The sequence below is a fragment of the Lissotriton vulgaris genome, chromosome 11 (assembly GCF_964263255.1).
Source record: "Lissotriton vulgaris chromosome 11, aLisVul1.2, whole genome shotgun sequence".
In the NCBI taxonomy this organism is placed as follows: domain Eukaryota; kingdom Metazoa; phylum Chordata; class Amphibia; order Caudata; family Salamandridae; genus Lissotriton; species Lissotriton vulgaris.
The window spans coordinates 119986649-120002314 of NC_141699.1; positions in this window are offsets into that span (position 1 = coordinate 119986649).

Below are 15666 nucleotides of genomic sequence, written 5' to 3' on the forward strand. Positions count from 1 at the left end.
TCTGTTTTAGGACGGTAAGGCATTAGAGACGACAAACACCTTAATATAGAAATAATATCGGGTGTTTTTCCTAAATTTTACTTTTGAGAATTTGGGCTTATCAAAGTCGCATGCCTGCTAGATAATTACTAACATGAGTCCCGGGTTTTGGGAATTTTTTTGATTGTATTTGATGAGTGGAGGGCCTTTCCCATTAATACCCGTAATATTCCCTCTAAGCTCCTCTTGTTATTGAAGGATCCTCACCCACGCACACAAGTCTCTCCACGACCTGGGCCCCAAGTACCTCAACGACCGCCTGACCTTCTACACGCCCACACGCCAGCTACGGTCTACTAGCCTCGCCCTCGCCGCCGTACCACGCATCCGAAGAGCAACCGCCGGAGGCAGATCCTTCTCCTACCTGGCGGACAAGTCATGGAACTCCCTCCCCATCCACCTTCGGCTGACCCAGGACCACCTCCCCTTCAGGAGACAACTCAAGACCTGGCTGTTCGAGCAGTAGCGGACCCCCTCCCCCAAGCGCCTTGAGACCCTTCCGGGTGAGTAGCGCGCTATACAAATGTTATGATTGATTGATTGGCATCTTTCCTTGCCAACCGCTCACAATCTGTTAAACTGGGCACTTTCTACTCACCCACTTTCACAGTGCCTTGTGGAGTACCTCAGGGATCATCGCTAAGTCCGACACTATTTAACATCTATGTGTCGGACTTGGCGAGGGTCATAAAATCTCATGGCCTGAGTTTGACCTCCTATGCGGACGACACCCAACTGGTGTTGGCCGTTCACAAGGATGGGGCAGCGGTTGCCTCGAGATTCCAGGACGGCATGCGAGCCATCAGCCACTGGATGTCGAGGAACTGCCTAAAGTTAAACTCGGATAAGACCGAGGTCATGATCTTTGGCAACCTCTACCCGGGATGGTCTAACAACTGGTGGCCACATGACTTGGGCCCCCCTCCAGAACCAGTTACCAAGGTTAGAAACCTTGGAGTCATATTTGATGACAAATTAACATTCCATCATTATGTTAATACAGTGGTCTCCTCCTCCTTTCTGGTTCTAAGAAAAATTAAAAAGCTGCTTCCATATCTACCAATAGATGCGGGAAAAACTCTCATGTCCACCTTAGTTTTTTCCAAATTGGATCACTGTAACTCTCTCCTGCTTAACGCTCAAGAACAGGTTCTAAATAAATTACAGTCCATCCAAAATGCTGCAGCCAAGGTCCTACTTTCCACTCCCAAGTGTCACTCAATTGCTCCAGGAATCCGGCAATTGCACTGGCTGCGTGTCAGATGCCGCATTAAATTTAAGTCGCTTTGCATCGCCTACAAGGCATTGCACAACTTAGGACCACACTACTTAAGAAAAGCTTTTGTAACTTACAGCCCGATCAGACCCCTTCGCTCATCTCTGACTTTTCTCCTTCCAGTTTCTCGCTCCAGGACAGTCTCTTGGGGAGACAGACGCTTTCATGTGGCCACGGCAAGACTTTGGAATACTCTCCCTCTCTCTATCAAGACCAGTCCCACACATATCATCTTCCGCAGGCAATTGAAGACCTGGCTTTTCGACCAATGACCTCCTTCTGTACACTATGTACTCTGGTAAATCTTAGGTGCCGAGACACCTTCGGGTATTTGTGCGCCATACAAATTTAAAAAACATAAACATAAACATGACTCCACTGACTGTTCCGGTCTTCTGGAGCATATTGAGAGACAAGTGGAGTTCCTCTTGGATGTGTCCTTTTATGTGGTGCGGTCCTCTGCCCTTTCCGGTGGGGCCTGTGTGGCTGCTCGTCGCAATCCTGTCTTACGGGACTGGAAGGCTGACTCTGCCCAGAAGGCTTGCGCGGTGCGTATGCCATTCAAAGGGACAATGCTGTTTGGGGGGGAGTTGGATGATAAGTTGCCTAGATTGTTTAAAGAAAAGAAACATTCTTCTTCTTTTTTTTTTAAAAATCTTTTTATTATTTTAAAAAGCAAGAAAAAGGAAACAGACATATCCGGTGCCATACATTCAAACATAATAATAAGACGAGCAGGTGCAAACAAACAGGATAAACACAGAGCAATGAAAGAATAGCTGAGACGCCTGCGCTGTTAATTACTATACAGGATTTACGACATTTCAATCTACGACCCAACGCAGGCGCAAGCCCTCAGTTCCTGCCCCCCTATAAAATCAGGATGGTAAAAGAGGCACGGTCACCAGACATTAGAATATAGACAAGGGCAGGATAATCCCCCAATAATATTAAAAGGAAACTAAGAAAGAGAGTTGAAAAAAGAAACTATAAAAACAAAATCTAAACAAAACAATAAACCCATCCCCCCACCCTGCACCCCTGCATATGGCAATCGCCTAACCCCAACTAGCAGTGTGCCTGTCGCCCCAACTAACTAATTCTAAAAGTAGAAAAGAATGGAGGAGGAGAGTTTCATACAGGCTCCCGGTCTCCCTTCCCCCTGCTAGTAACGAACAACCCCTATAGTAAACAAAAGACAATCAGAAGTTATAAACAGTACAAAACAGGGGAGACGTTAAGTACCGCCCAACCTCCCGCAAGCAGTATGGTAGCAGATCCCGTGTCCTCTAAAGCCCCGAAGTCAGATCTAGACAAACAGTCTCATCCTTGGCCCTTTCCATCTTTCATGCAAACTATAAGTGGTAACACCATCGGAACCCCAGAAGAAGCAAAGTACAAAGGGAGTTCGATAAATTGTAGTCTGGGACAAGTCAAAAATAGTAAGTCATTGCAAACCGCAGCCACACACAGGATCTCCCTCACCGACATTAAGTCCAACTGTTGTTTCCGCCATGAATGCAATAAAATCGCTAGGGAGGGAAAAGACGTTGTTGCCTTCAGATGATCACCAATAGAAGTCCCCAGGAGCAAAGAACCAAATCTATCTACCCCGATCAGTAGCGGTGGTGGATGCTGCGATCTTGTCGGAAAACCAAGTCCGCGACTCCTCATTTGCACACCAACCAAGGGCGTCAATACTTTTTCTTGCACTGGGCACTCATCCTCCATTATCATGTACTTCGTGGGAGATTCAGTTTGTTGTAGTTCCTGCGATGGATCAGAGCCCGGACTCGGACGCCCAGTTTTGATCTTACCAGCGATCATTTTGTGGACAATGGGATCCAGATGTAAATGAAGTGCCCCAATTGCAGCCAGTACGGTCTTCAAGGACGGCTCACAATTCGTCCGATCCATCTCCGCTCGTTCGGATTCAAACATGGGCACGCACCCCGGAGTGCTGGATTTCTCCGCGGGAATAGACAGGAGCAGAGCGGACGGCAACAGAGGGTGCATTATCAGCCGGAAGTCTTCGATCTGTATCCTGCCACCGCGAGCGGGGGCCCCAATCCGGCAGACCCGGGGGACCGATAAACCGGGTCACCAGGACGGGGACACCCCCTCCCAGCCACAGACGAATCTTGTCACCACTCCTCCAGTTTCAATTAGACCAGGTGACCGCCATCAAAATCGGGCCAAGATAACCTCCACTGCAAGAGACCAGACCCTGTCTGATTCCCACGGCCGATGTTGTTCAACTGTAACCCGGCTGGGCCAGTACTTGAGGCCCCGGCCCACAAGCTGGGTTAGGCCGCAATCCAAAACACGACACAACTCCGTCAAACAGGGCGATAAAATTCCCGGGATTGCACCATCAGACTCAGCGACGGTTCATCTACACGGAGGTTGGGCGTACGTTCAGGATATATAACAGGAAGAACTGGCTAAAGACAGAGGTCCGCGGAGCCGGGAGCTTAAGTGTCCATCTTGATTGCTAGCGTAGCTCCTCCATTCTTCTTCTTTTAAGCAGGCCTCTTCGGTTGCTGTTTCCTCTAGGCCTAAGCCTTTCTTTCGGCCTTCCTCAGACGCTTGGGTGTTGGACATCATTCGCATGGGTCATGTCATCGAGTTCTCCAGTCCTCCTCCGGACTCGGGGATACGTCCGACTCCTTGGCCTCCTGTTTATCCAAAAGGTCCGAGCTGTCTCGGGGGATCGATTCTCTTCTCCGGAAGAGTGTGATTCAGGAGGTTCCTCCTCTGGAGTTGGAGCTGGGTTATTATTCTCGGATTTTCCTGGTTCCCAAGGTGACAGGGGGGTTCCGCCTGGTTCTGGATCTGAAAACCCTGAACACCTGGGTGGTTCGTCTGCCTTTTCGTATGGTGACTCTTCAGCGGGGGATCCTTTTGATAGTCCCAGGTCATTATATGTGCACCCTCGATCTTCAGGGCGCATACTTTCATGTCCCGGTTCATTCCCTGTCCCTTCTCTTCCTGCGGTTTTGTGTTCAAGGTCGTCACTTCCAGTTTCAGGTCCTGCCGTTCGGCCTGAGGTCTGCTCCTCGTGTGTTTACCAAGGTGGTGGCCCCAGTGGTGGCTGTTCTGCATCTTCGAGGTCTCCTGGTGTACCCTTACCTCGACGACTGGTTGATCCATGCCCCATCTCGGTCCCTGTTGTTGGAGGCTCAAGGGGTGGTGTGTTCTGTGTTGAGGGATGACGGGTTTCTTCTGAATCTCCCCAAGTGTCAGCTGTCTCCCTCCAAGGACCTGGTTTTCATCGGGGCCTGGTTTCGGACGGATCTCGGCAGGGTGTTCCTGCCCGTGCCTCGGGTCTTGACGCTGGTGTCTCTAGCTCGGCGGTTCTTGGTGGGCGGTTCCTTTCCGGTTCGCCTCTGGTTGCGTCTTCTGGGGCTCATGGCAGCGACAGTGTTTACTGTGCCCTGGGCTCGTTTTCACCTCCGTCCTCTGTGGTTGTTCCTTCTGTCTCATTTGGATCCTGTGTGTCGCGACCTGCATTGTCTTCTTCCTGTGTCCCCTTCGGTCCTCCCTGCCCTTCTTTGGTGGACGGTGTCGGCCCAGCTGTCTCAGGGTCTGCCTCTACAGCCTTCCCCTCCGGTGGTCGTGACAACGGATGCCAGTTCATTGGGGTGGGGCGCGACCTTGGGTTCCCTGTCCCTTCAGGGTCGTTGGTCCCTTCCGGAGAGTCGTCGTTCGTCCAATTGGAGGGAACTGTCTGCTGTTCACCGGGCAGTGATGGGTTTCTGGGTTCAGTTGCTCAATCGCCATGTGGTGGTGAGGTCGGACAACACAGTGACGGTTGCCTACCTGAATCTTCAGGGGGGTGTCCGCTCCTCCTCCCTGAACTCGGTGGTGCTCCCCTTGTTCTGTTGGGTGGAGGGTCATCTGTTGTCTCTGTCGGTAGTTCATATTTGGGGTGCGGACAACGGGGCGGCGGATGCCCTCAGCCGTTGTTTCCCCGCCTCTCTGGAGTTGTTTCTGACTCCGTTGGCTTTTCGGCTTGTCTGCAGGAGGTTTGGTCTTCCATATCTCAACCTCTTTGCTTCCCGGCTCAATCCCAGCTACCCCAGTTCTGCTCCCGGGATCATTAGGAGGGTTGCTGGGGGGTGGATGCCCTGACCGTTCTTTGGGCGTCCAGACTCCTCTATGCCTTCCCTCCTCTGGCCCTGATTCCCAGGTTTTTGGCGCGCCTGTGTCGGGAGGATCGGGTGGTGGTTGTTGTGGTTCCGTTTTGGCCACGGAGGTCTTGGTTTCCAACTCTGCGGTTGTTGGCTGTGTGGGGTCCCTGGTTTCTTCCTCTGTCTCCATCCCCCCTCAGGTCTGCTCCATCGCTGTCTCTTCAGCGGTTGCGTCTGTCGGTGTGGATGTTGAGAGGCAGGGTTGGCGTCTGCGGGGTTTCCCTGAGCATTTAGCGGTGGCTCTTCAGGGTTTCCGTTGCCCTTCTACTCTCAAGACTTATGACCGTCATTGGGGTGTTTTTCGCCGGTGGTGTTTGGCGCAGGATGTGTCCCCTTTGGAGTGCCTTTTGCAGGTGATGTTGCAGTTCCTTTGGGAAGGTTTTGAGAAAGGTTTGGCTGTTTCCACTTTGCGTGCTCAGTGGGCCGCTGTTCGGGCTTTCCGTTCACCTTGGGGGAATTTGTCTGATGTTGAAGATCTGGTTTCATGTCTTCTTAAGAGTTTTTCTCTGTCTCTTCCGGTGGTGCGCCCTTCCTTTTCTTTATGGGATCTGCCTTTGGTTCTTTGCGCTCTGGTGTCCCCTCCGTTTGAGCCTCTGTCTGAGGTGGATGTGAAGTTTGTGACTCTCAAAGTGGTTTTTCTTGTGGCTATCACTTCTGCCCGTCGCTTGGGGGAATTGGGGGCCTTGATGGCCCAGGAACCCTTTTTGTATTTTTCTGCGGATGGGGTGGTTCTCCGTTTGGATTCTGCCTTTGTTCCAAAGGTTTCTTCCCAGTTTTTCAGTTCTCAGGAGTTGGTGTTGTCTGCCTTGGGTTCTGACCTGGACTCTCCTGGGTATCCTCCTTGGTCCTTGCTGGACGTGTGCAGGGCTTCGCGTGTCTACTTGGACCGCACTGCCGGTTTTCAGAAGTCTGACTCCCTTTTTGTTTCCTTTGGGGTTTCTTCTCGAGGGGGGAAGGCTTCTTCGGCCTCCATTGGTCGCTGGCTGAAGCAGGTCATTGCTTTGGCTTACTCTGTTTCTGGGTCTCCTCCTCCTGCGGGGGTTCAGGGGAGGTCTACCTGTGGGTTGGCTGCTTCCTGGGCTGAGGTTGGTGGTGTTCCCCTTTCTGATATCTGTCGGGCGGCCACTTGGGCGTCCTCTAATACCTTTATTAGGCATTATCGTCTTCAGAATCTGTTAGGGGATGATGTTAATTTTGGTTTGGGTGTGCTGCATGCTGGGTGCTCCTGAATTTATTTCTTGTGTCTCATGTTCAAAAAAATCCCTGACCTTTTTGCATTTGATTTGGTTCTGGTGGTTTGTTGTTGTTGAAGGCCGGTTGCTGCTTTGGTATTTCTCATTAGTTATGAAGGGGATGAGGACTAGAGGGACCTGGGGGTAATGTCCTATTACTTACCGGTAATCTTCATTAATCTGGGTCCCGTTGTCCTCGTCCCCTTCATGGCTTCCCTCCCTCCCTCCCTGACTTGCCGGCCTTCAATTGGGCTTGGTATTGTCAGGAAGAATGCTGGGACCTGTACGCTTATGTACTCCCAGAGGGGGGGGGGGGGGTGAGGGGGGGGGTTAGTCCAGCATTCCTTCGTTCTTTTTTCTGTATGCGAGATAGGACTATCTCATTAGTTATGAAGGGGACGAGGACAACGGTACCCGAAGTAATGAAGATTACCGGTAAGTAATAGGACATTCTTAGCTATGTGACGACTGTGGAGAACGGCAGGGTGTGGCCGCTGTTTTATGTTTACATTTTTAGTGCCAAATGCTATCACCACCTATGGCAGACCTTCCGTTTCCCTACAGACAGGCCGAGGGAGAAGCAACACGAAAGCTGAAGATTTCTAAAGACGGATAATGTTAATGTCCGTCTCTAGCAGCACTCCCCGGTCTTCCCCAACCCTCGCCTGCTCCAGGGTGAGGTCAGAGGTGAAGTGCCTCGAACAAGTCTAGATTACAGGGGTCAGCAGCGGCACAGGTACTGCGGACTAAAGTGTGTGTGCAATGGGCTGGGAGGAGTGGAGCAGAACACATGCTGAAAGCATTGCCGCCTTTTAGTATACCTTTAAGCGCTGCAAAACGCAGCATTGCTTGGCAGTACGGATATTTTCCTGAGCATCTCAGTATCTGAAGCTGCCTCGTGACAGCTGAAGCTCATGGTGAAGGAAATTAACCGATTTGGGTTACCTGGGTCACTAATGACCACCTCTCAGCCTTCCATACCAAACAAAGAGTCGTTCATACAGTAGAGAATACAAAACCAATATCAATTTATTCAGGCACACTCAGAGTGGAGGCCAGTCTGCCTAGTCCCTAGGAGTGCTGCAGAGGGACTGAAATCGACAAGCATAAAGATACATTATATACATTATATACATTTCGTAACTGGGCTAGAACATGCCCATAATGGAATTTTCCAGGCAGGCGCTGCAAAGCAATGAGATACGAGAAAAAAAACAATCTCAGTGCTCATTTCTTACAAGGTTACAAAGTCCAAGGTTACTCCAGGCGGGCCTGTCACCAGACAAGTGGGAGAAAGGCCTGTATCTAGTGAGAAAGGTATGCACTAATAAGAACAGTCTATTAATTAGTGAAGCAAAATCCAATCTTGGGAAGTGAAACTTAGCAGAAGCGTTTTCTCAAAAATAGCAAAGGATTACTTTCGCTCATGATTTAAAATGGCGTCTTAACAGAAAATGGTGCAGCGAATGTTAACTTACATAGGGTAATGTGCAAGCAGAAACAATTTAATTTTAACACTGGAGCACCAGAAACAGGAGCTGAATCAGCTTGGCGCAGCTAAGAGATCCCACAACGTAAAACTAAAGCGAGATAATTAGATAGAAAACAAGAGAAATACACGTTACCCATATTACATGATACAGCTCAGCATGCTGGGAGGGGCTGAGATGCCTCCTGCGCTCGGCAGATCTCCACAGAAACCTATTTCTACTTAACCAGTGATCAAACAAGCACACAGCGACTCAGAACACAAGCACTAGTGTTCCAAGCATCAAAAAATGTTAAAAAAGAGTGCCCCACAAGTAGGAAGTTGCCTGAAGCAAACATGTAACAGGGCCAGTCGCCAAGGGTGAGAGACCCGTACCCAAAGGAAGGACAAATGACACCAATTGACCATACAAAAGAAAGTCTCTTGGAAAAGCAGTAAAAAGGAACCAATCAAAAGTGGTGGGCGTGGCCAACTCACACAGATAGAATACTGCATGCCGCCAAGAGCAGCGCATGCGTGCTGACTCTAGGCTCGACCTTAAAATGAGGAGAGGGTTCGTTCAGATTTTATGGAATGTTTGAAACAGAACAATCCGTGCCAAAGGTGTTGGTTTTGACTTTTAACACTATATAAAGAGTGATTATAAAGTGCACCATGGACCTGAATAACAGATGTTGCCCAGCTCAACAACAGGGGCCTGGCTTACATTGGTGCAGCAGTGCAGTGGCACCAGAGGCCAGAAGAGGGGACCTTGAACCCTGACTATTGCTGTATTTTATAATTCAAACAGCAACAAGCGGGCCATTTTCTTCCTTGCACCAGGGCCCATTTCTTCACCTGAGTGGTAAGAAAGGCTGAGTGGATCCGCCCTGATGTACAGCCGATGAGCATAGGGTAACATGCGTGGGGGCAAAGTGTGTAGTGTAGTCGATGAGCACAGGATAACTTTACCCAATACCCGACATGGCGACTTGATATATATAATCGACATTGTCAATTATTGACAGTCTCCAAGGAGTGAAAAAAGAGAAGCACTTTAGTTCTGATCTTGCGGTAAAATACATTTTTGGTTAACAATTCACATAACGCCTGAAATAATTTCTTAAAATTCTGTATTGATTCGCAGGACCATTTAGGTGAGGCAGAAGGGTAATTACTCTTTGAGGGCCCTATTTACGAGAAAAAAACGCAGCCCGGTGTCGCAAGTCATTTGGCTGCGCCGCGCTGCTTTAGTTTCGAAGCACAGGGATGCAACATATTTACAACAATATGTTGCATCTTTGGGCTTTTCCCTGCACTGAAGCACAAACTGCTGCCATGCGCCGGCACGGGCACTCTTGCACCATGGTGCATGGATGGCTGCGTCTTGTGGAGATTATTTTTGCGCAGGAAGGGTCACCTTCCTAAAACAAAAACAATCAATTGAGGTGATTTCCTCTTCCAATGTGTGCTGTAAAATGCAGCATGCATTGAAAGAGGAAATACACGAGGGGACATGAAAACATTTCTCCTCGTTGCGCCTCACCACACCACCCCTGGGATAGTGTAGCATTCTGGTGCATTTCCAGGTTTACGATTGCTCATATATCTGGAAATGCATCAGTGGACATGGGTGTTGCGTGAGAACACCCGCAGAAACATCCATGTCACGCCCCTAACATGCAAAGTGTTGCGTGAAAAGGGGTGATATTTACAAGCACACGAACAGCCACACAGGGTTGTTTTATGTGTGCTTGTAAATATCACACAGCAGGTTGTGCCGCCGGTGCGTCACGCAACTTGGCTCCTGGTTTTATGGTATTTTTTTTTTTTACATTTACATCTGTATTTATGCATATTTATTTTGTATTTTTAAATAAAAATTAAGCTGAGATTAGTATATTTTCACAATCATTTAACTTATAAATACCATTTGTGTTTGAATGCTTGCCAGGTTTCAGTGCAATGAACACCAAGAAAAGATAAATCAATGCACTTTCAGTATCAACCTTGCACATATCTACTGCTGTTTAAGCTTCTTTACTAAAATTATTTAATATTTAATATTTAACCTCCTTACCTGTCAATCTCCACAGCTATTGGGCTGGTAGTCATGGCAGACAGTATTTATAATCACTCAAAAAGCAATCCAATTTCCGTTAATAAATACAGACAAAAAAATAAATGTTTTTTCTGTCTGTATTATCTGTAAAAATCAGTAAAAATGGAGAACAGGGAGCCTTACTTATAATCGTTCAGCCATGCAGCACATTATCCTGGGTGCTCTGCTGCCAGGGATTGCAGAGCCCTACAGTTGCTACACACTAGGTCATGCAGTCAGATTTAGGAATATAAACTTGCATCAGTAAATCTTTATGGACACGTTCCAAGTCTTTTTAACACACAGACATAGACAAGTGCCTCAATGTAAGTCAACCACACTATAACATTGTGTACGGCCATCTTGAAGCTTTTTCCTTGATAAATGTTACAAAAAACGGAGCATGCACCACTACCCCCACTCTCCATGCTATTTTATGACAATGAGGTATCCTTTGTAATAAACAAACATGTGTTATGAAAATATACTTCATACTCCTTGCAGTATCATAACTAAACAATAGTTATGGTAAGCCAAAGTAATATCTTAAATTAATTAACACGAGAAAAAAGACAACAAAAAATATAAATATGAATATATTCCCCTTTCCGCAGTGCGCTTCAAAAGTTGTCGATGATACAAAGGTTTGGGTCTATACAGGAGCTAAATCAGCATTAAAGAAAAGACAGCAGATTCTAAGGAGGTCAGATGAACTGGTGACTTTCTTAATACCCATATTCCCTTCAGCATTCCCAGGCAATCATTTTCACATAAAGCCACTGAACTGCTCTTGAGGTCCTGATCTGACATAGCTTGGAATCCCATGCTGTTATAAAAGTGTTTCTGCGCCTTCTTTCTCTGAACAGAGCAGGGGAATGTTTGCATTCCCTTTAGATAATACTGGCTGGGACACCAGTTTGATTAGTGAGGCAATAAAACTCATTTGTTAAGGAGCTTCTAAAAGTCTTCTGTGGAAAGAAGCAGAAAAGCTGCACACAGATGCTAGCCAACATAATTAAAGTACTAGAAAAAGTGATGTTTTGCAGGTCAAAATATTGCCAATTCATTTTTTAAGTTGCAGTTTTACTTTCTTCATTTGTACTGGAGGACATTCATTGAAAAACAAGAAGAGCTTTACCTTAGCAGGGAGGCGGGTGTCTGCACCTGAATGCAGCATGTTTTGCTTCCAGCTTCTTAGTATTGTGAAAAAAATATAATAGTTGTTACAGTTCCTCTAAGCATTTTAACAGGGACCGATGAAAGCCTAAATTAGCTCTGTCCTGCCAGGAATCATTGTAAATCAAAGCGATCTCCCCGGCTGATAAATGAATATAGTGTATTACTGGTTTCATGGTACATGCATATCACAAGATATTCTCATCACCAAACCAGAGCCAAGAGGCCGCGTAAATGTCAAACACGCTTTCCAAACATGGTCCAATAACATAAAACCCCAAGGGCCTCGTTTATGAAAAGTGGCACATCGCTGCGTTAAAACAGGGATGCGTCACTTTTCATTGCGCCCTCTTTGTGACACCAATAATGTGTTATATTTACAGTATCATGTCGCAAGGGGTTACAGATATGTCAGTATTTCTGACGTATTTGTAGGCTCAAAAATGACGCATTGCTAGAGTGTGTCACTAAAGTGACACAAATCTAGAAATGGGTCATTTCACATGGGCAAGTCCCATTTCAAATGTGCCTGCATCATTTGACGCATTTCCATCCTAGCAGTGGCGCAGTGAAAACTCGTGGATTTCACGGCGTCATTTCTACAAGGCTTACTTGCGTCGGAACACCCACCCTGCATACATTATACTTGGCGCAGGGGTTTACAAAGTGACACATCTACCCATCATCGACCGTCATCGTTAAACGGCACCGGGAACCTCAAGAGGGAGTCCAGCACTGATAAGGTGCACCCGCCTTTAAAGGAATTCTAGTCTCAAACCGAGACACCCCGTACTCTATCATCAACTCCTCCCGGGTTTTGACATACACCTAACCGATCAAGATCCCTTAATCACGCAGGCAGCGTGCTACAAACCCCGATTCACTAGAATCCACTCACAAGAATTTTTGTCCGTACACGGACTTGCCAGATTAATCTGACATTTATTGTCATACTTTCCTCACTAAGCCCTGAAGATTCGCAGTATGTTCCCTGCGATGAAACACGTGTTGGCATTAACAAAGGAACAATAAACCAATGATTTAACATCAAGGACTGAACATTTCTCTTTCTTTTTCGGAACTTTTGTACCTGAACCTGGACTTATTGATTCTCAAAAAGTAATTCCAAACGTGTGGATGTATACCAACTGATGCTCATTTGCTATATATATCATTTCTGTAATGTTTCATATACGTGTATAGCGCAGGGGCATTGTTGTGTTATTGTTACTTGTGTGGATCCTCCTGGTCCATCTTTGGGCGGTTCAGTGAGATTACCGCCCGCCCTTTTGCCTTTACCTACCACTTTAAGGTGCTTTCTACCGTGCGGATACACTGGTGCGCGCCCCTTTTCCCTGGATTAACTGAAAAATCTCCTTGTTGCTTACACATCTACCTAGATGCTTCACTTTTGTAAATATGACGCAACATGGTGCATTTTTTACGCTACTGGTGCATCACAAAAAGTGATGCACCGACAGCACAAACGAGACACAAGGGCTCATAAATAAACCCCCAAATATCTACAAGATCTTTTTTCGCTATCCATAGCCATGGTGTGTCATGGGCCAGCTGGACTCTAATGGACGAACAGCCCAGAACGTTAGGGAAAGGACGCCCGCACTTTGACAGCTCTACGAGGACATACAAGTGGCAGAAATCTGTATATATATATATATATATATATATATATATATATATATATTCGGTAAGCACAAACGTCAAAAGCAGATTGATGTCTTGAATGACGAGGCAGGACCCATAGATAGTGCAGGTTTTTTCAATTTATTGTGCGACCCAACACCAGTCCGACATGACGCGTTTCGGCTCTTACAAGCCTTGATCACATGACACATACAGGTGGCTGATGACCCTTATTTAAAGTGCACAGTGCTCATTTGCATAATGAAAAGTGAAGACATACTTTGACACTTAATAGCATAATGCTGTTTGAATGCGATTGTGCAATTTCTCAATTTAAACAAACAAATAGCTGTAATAGTTGTTCGTACAGTCAGTAGCCAAATAATATGTACTTTGGATTAATATGAGTCCAAAATTACAAATAGCCAGCAATGGGGGTACAGAGATAAAAACCATCATTTTAAATATTGTGCCTTTAAAACAATAAATATTCACTTTTACCACCTAAATACTGTTTAAAGTGCATTGTGTTTTACCGTATGCAGGATTTAGCTGCAACAATAAATATAAATCAAAATGCAATGTCTTATTTCGAAAAACAACTCATAAGAAATTATTTCCAAAATTGACAACAATAAAGCCCAAGTGGGCAAGCCATACTGATTCTGTATAGGGTCAATTGTACAGATTAATGTCAGTTATAAAACAACAGAAAGTACCGCCCAAGTGGGCAAGACCCCTTTGTGCAAAATACGCAATTTTGAATTATCAAGTAATATGCCTTCATTATGTAAATCTTAAAAGTGCTACCAGTGAATTTTAAAAACCATGTAATCGATGTTAAAATTCATGAAATATCAGATGTGTGGAGGACTTATACAGAGGGGCACAAACAGCCTAAAGTAAATTAACTCATTTGTATACAGTTTTTGTACTAGGTATATATCCATCTCATACAGTAACAATAAAGATTCTTGGAGAATGGAAACCTATAAATACGTATAACAATCATCACTGGTGTTGAGCCCATTTGGAATCTTTGTGTCAAGTAAAATTATATGTCTGGTCTCCAATTTTCTCAATAAAACCTCCCTATCACCACCTCTCCGTTGTGGGGGTACACAGTCTATTACAAAATAAGTTAATAGAGATGCATTTTTTGCGTGTACCTGATTGAAATGTCTGGCGACCGGGTACGCGGGATCAGCATTAGTGATGGCCCTTAAATGCTGTAAAATTCTTTTTTTCCAAACCAGAGCCAAGAGGCCGCTTAAATGTCAAACACGCTTTCCAAACATGGTCCAATAACATAAAACCCCAAGGGCCTCGTTTATGAAAAGTGGCACATCGCTGCGTTAAAACAGCGATGCGTCACTTTTCATTGCGCCCTCTTTGTGACACCAATAATGTGTTATATTTACAGTATCATGTCGCAAGGGGTTACAGATATGTCAGTATTTCTGACGTATTTGTAGGCTCAAAAATGACGCATTGCTAGAGTGTGTCACTAAAGTGACACAAATCTAGAAATGGGTCATTTCACATGGGCAAGTCCCATTTCAAATGTGCCTGCATCATTTGACGCATTTCCATCCTAGCAGTGGCGCAGTGAAAACTCGTGGATTTCACTGCGTCATTTCTACAAGGCTTACTTGCGTCGGAACACCCACCCTGCATACATTATACCTGGCGCAGGGGTTTACAAAGAGACACATCTACCTAGATGCTTCACTTTTGTAAATATGACGCAACATGGTGCTTTTTTTACGCTACTGGTGCATCACAAAAAGTGATGCACCAACAGCACAAACGTGACACAAGGGCTCATAAATAAACCCCCAAATATCTACAAGATCTTTTTTCGCTATCCATAGCCATGGTGTGTCATGGGCCAGCTGGACTCTAATGGACGAACAGCCCAGAACGTTAGGGAAAGGACACCCGCACTTTGACAGCTCTACGAGGTCATACAAGTGGCAGAAATATGTATATATATATATATATATATATATATATATATATATATATATTTATATATATATATATATATATATATATATATATCCCAGCTCCAAACATCCACGGATTCCTAGTCCATAAAGAAGGTAGCACACGCAGGGGGTAGTTCCACAGATGTTTATTTAAGGGAACTAAACAGCAACGACGCGCTTCGCCATAGGGCTTTGTCAAATTGTGCACTCAATACATATCTCGCCCAAGATGGGCATAATGAAATTAACACCTGTGATGTCCAGTATATGAATACATCCGAATAACATCAATTCATTTACAATTTTTTGGCCAAGTGTATGTTCATGCTGGTCAATCATATATTCATCAAAATAATTCAAAAACAGGGAAAAAGGCAAGGAACAGTGAAAATAATTAATGATATGCAGTAAGATAAGGGTATCTCGAAATATACAGATTTACTGTGCAACTCTCCTCAGCCCAAGTGTACTGATAACTCTTCATGCATATTAAGGCCATTAGGATTTTTGCTTTGTAAGTCGATTATGTACCTGGATTCTAGCCGT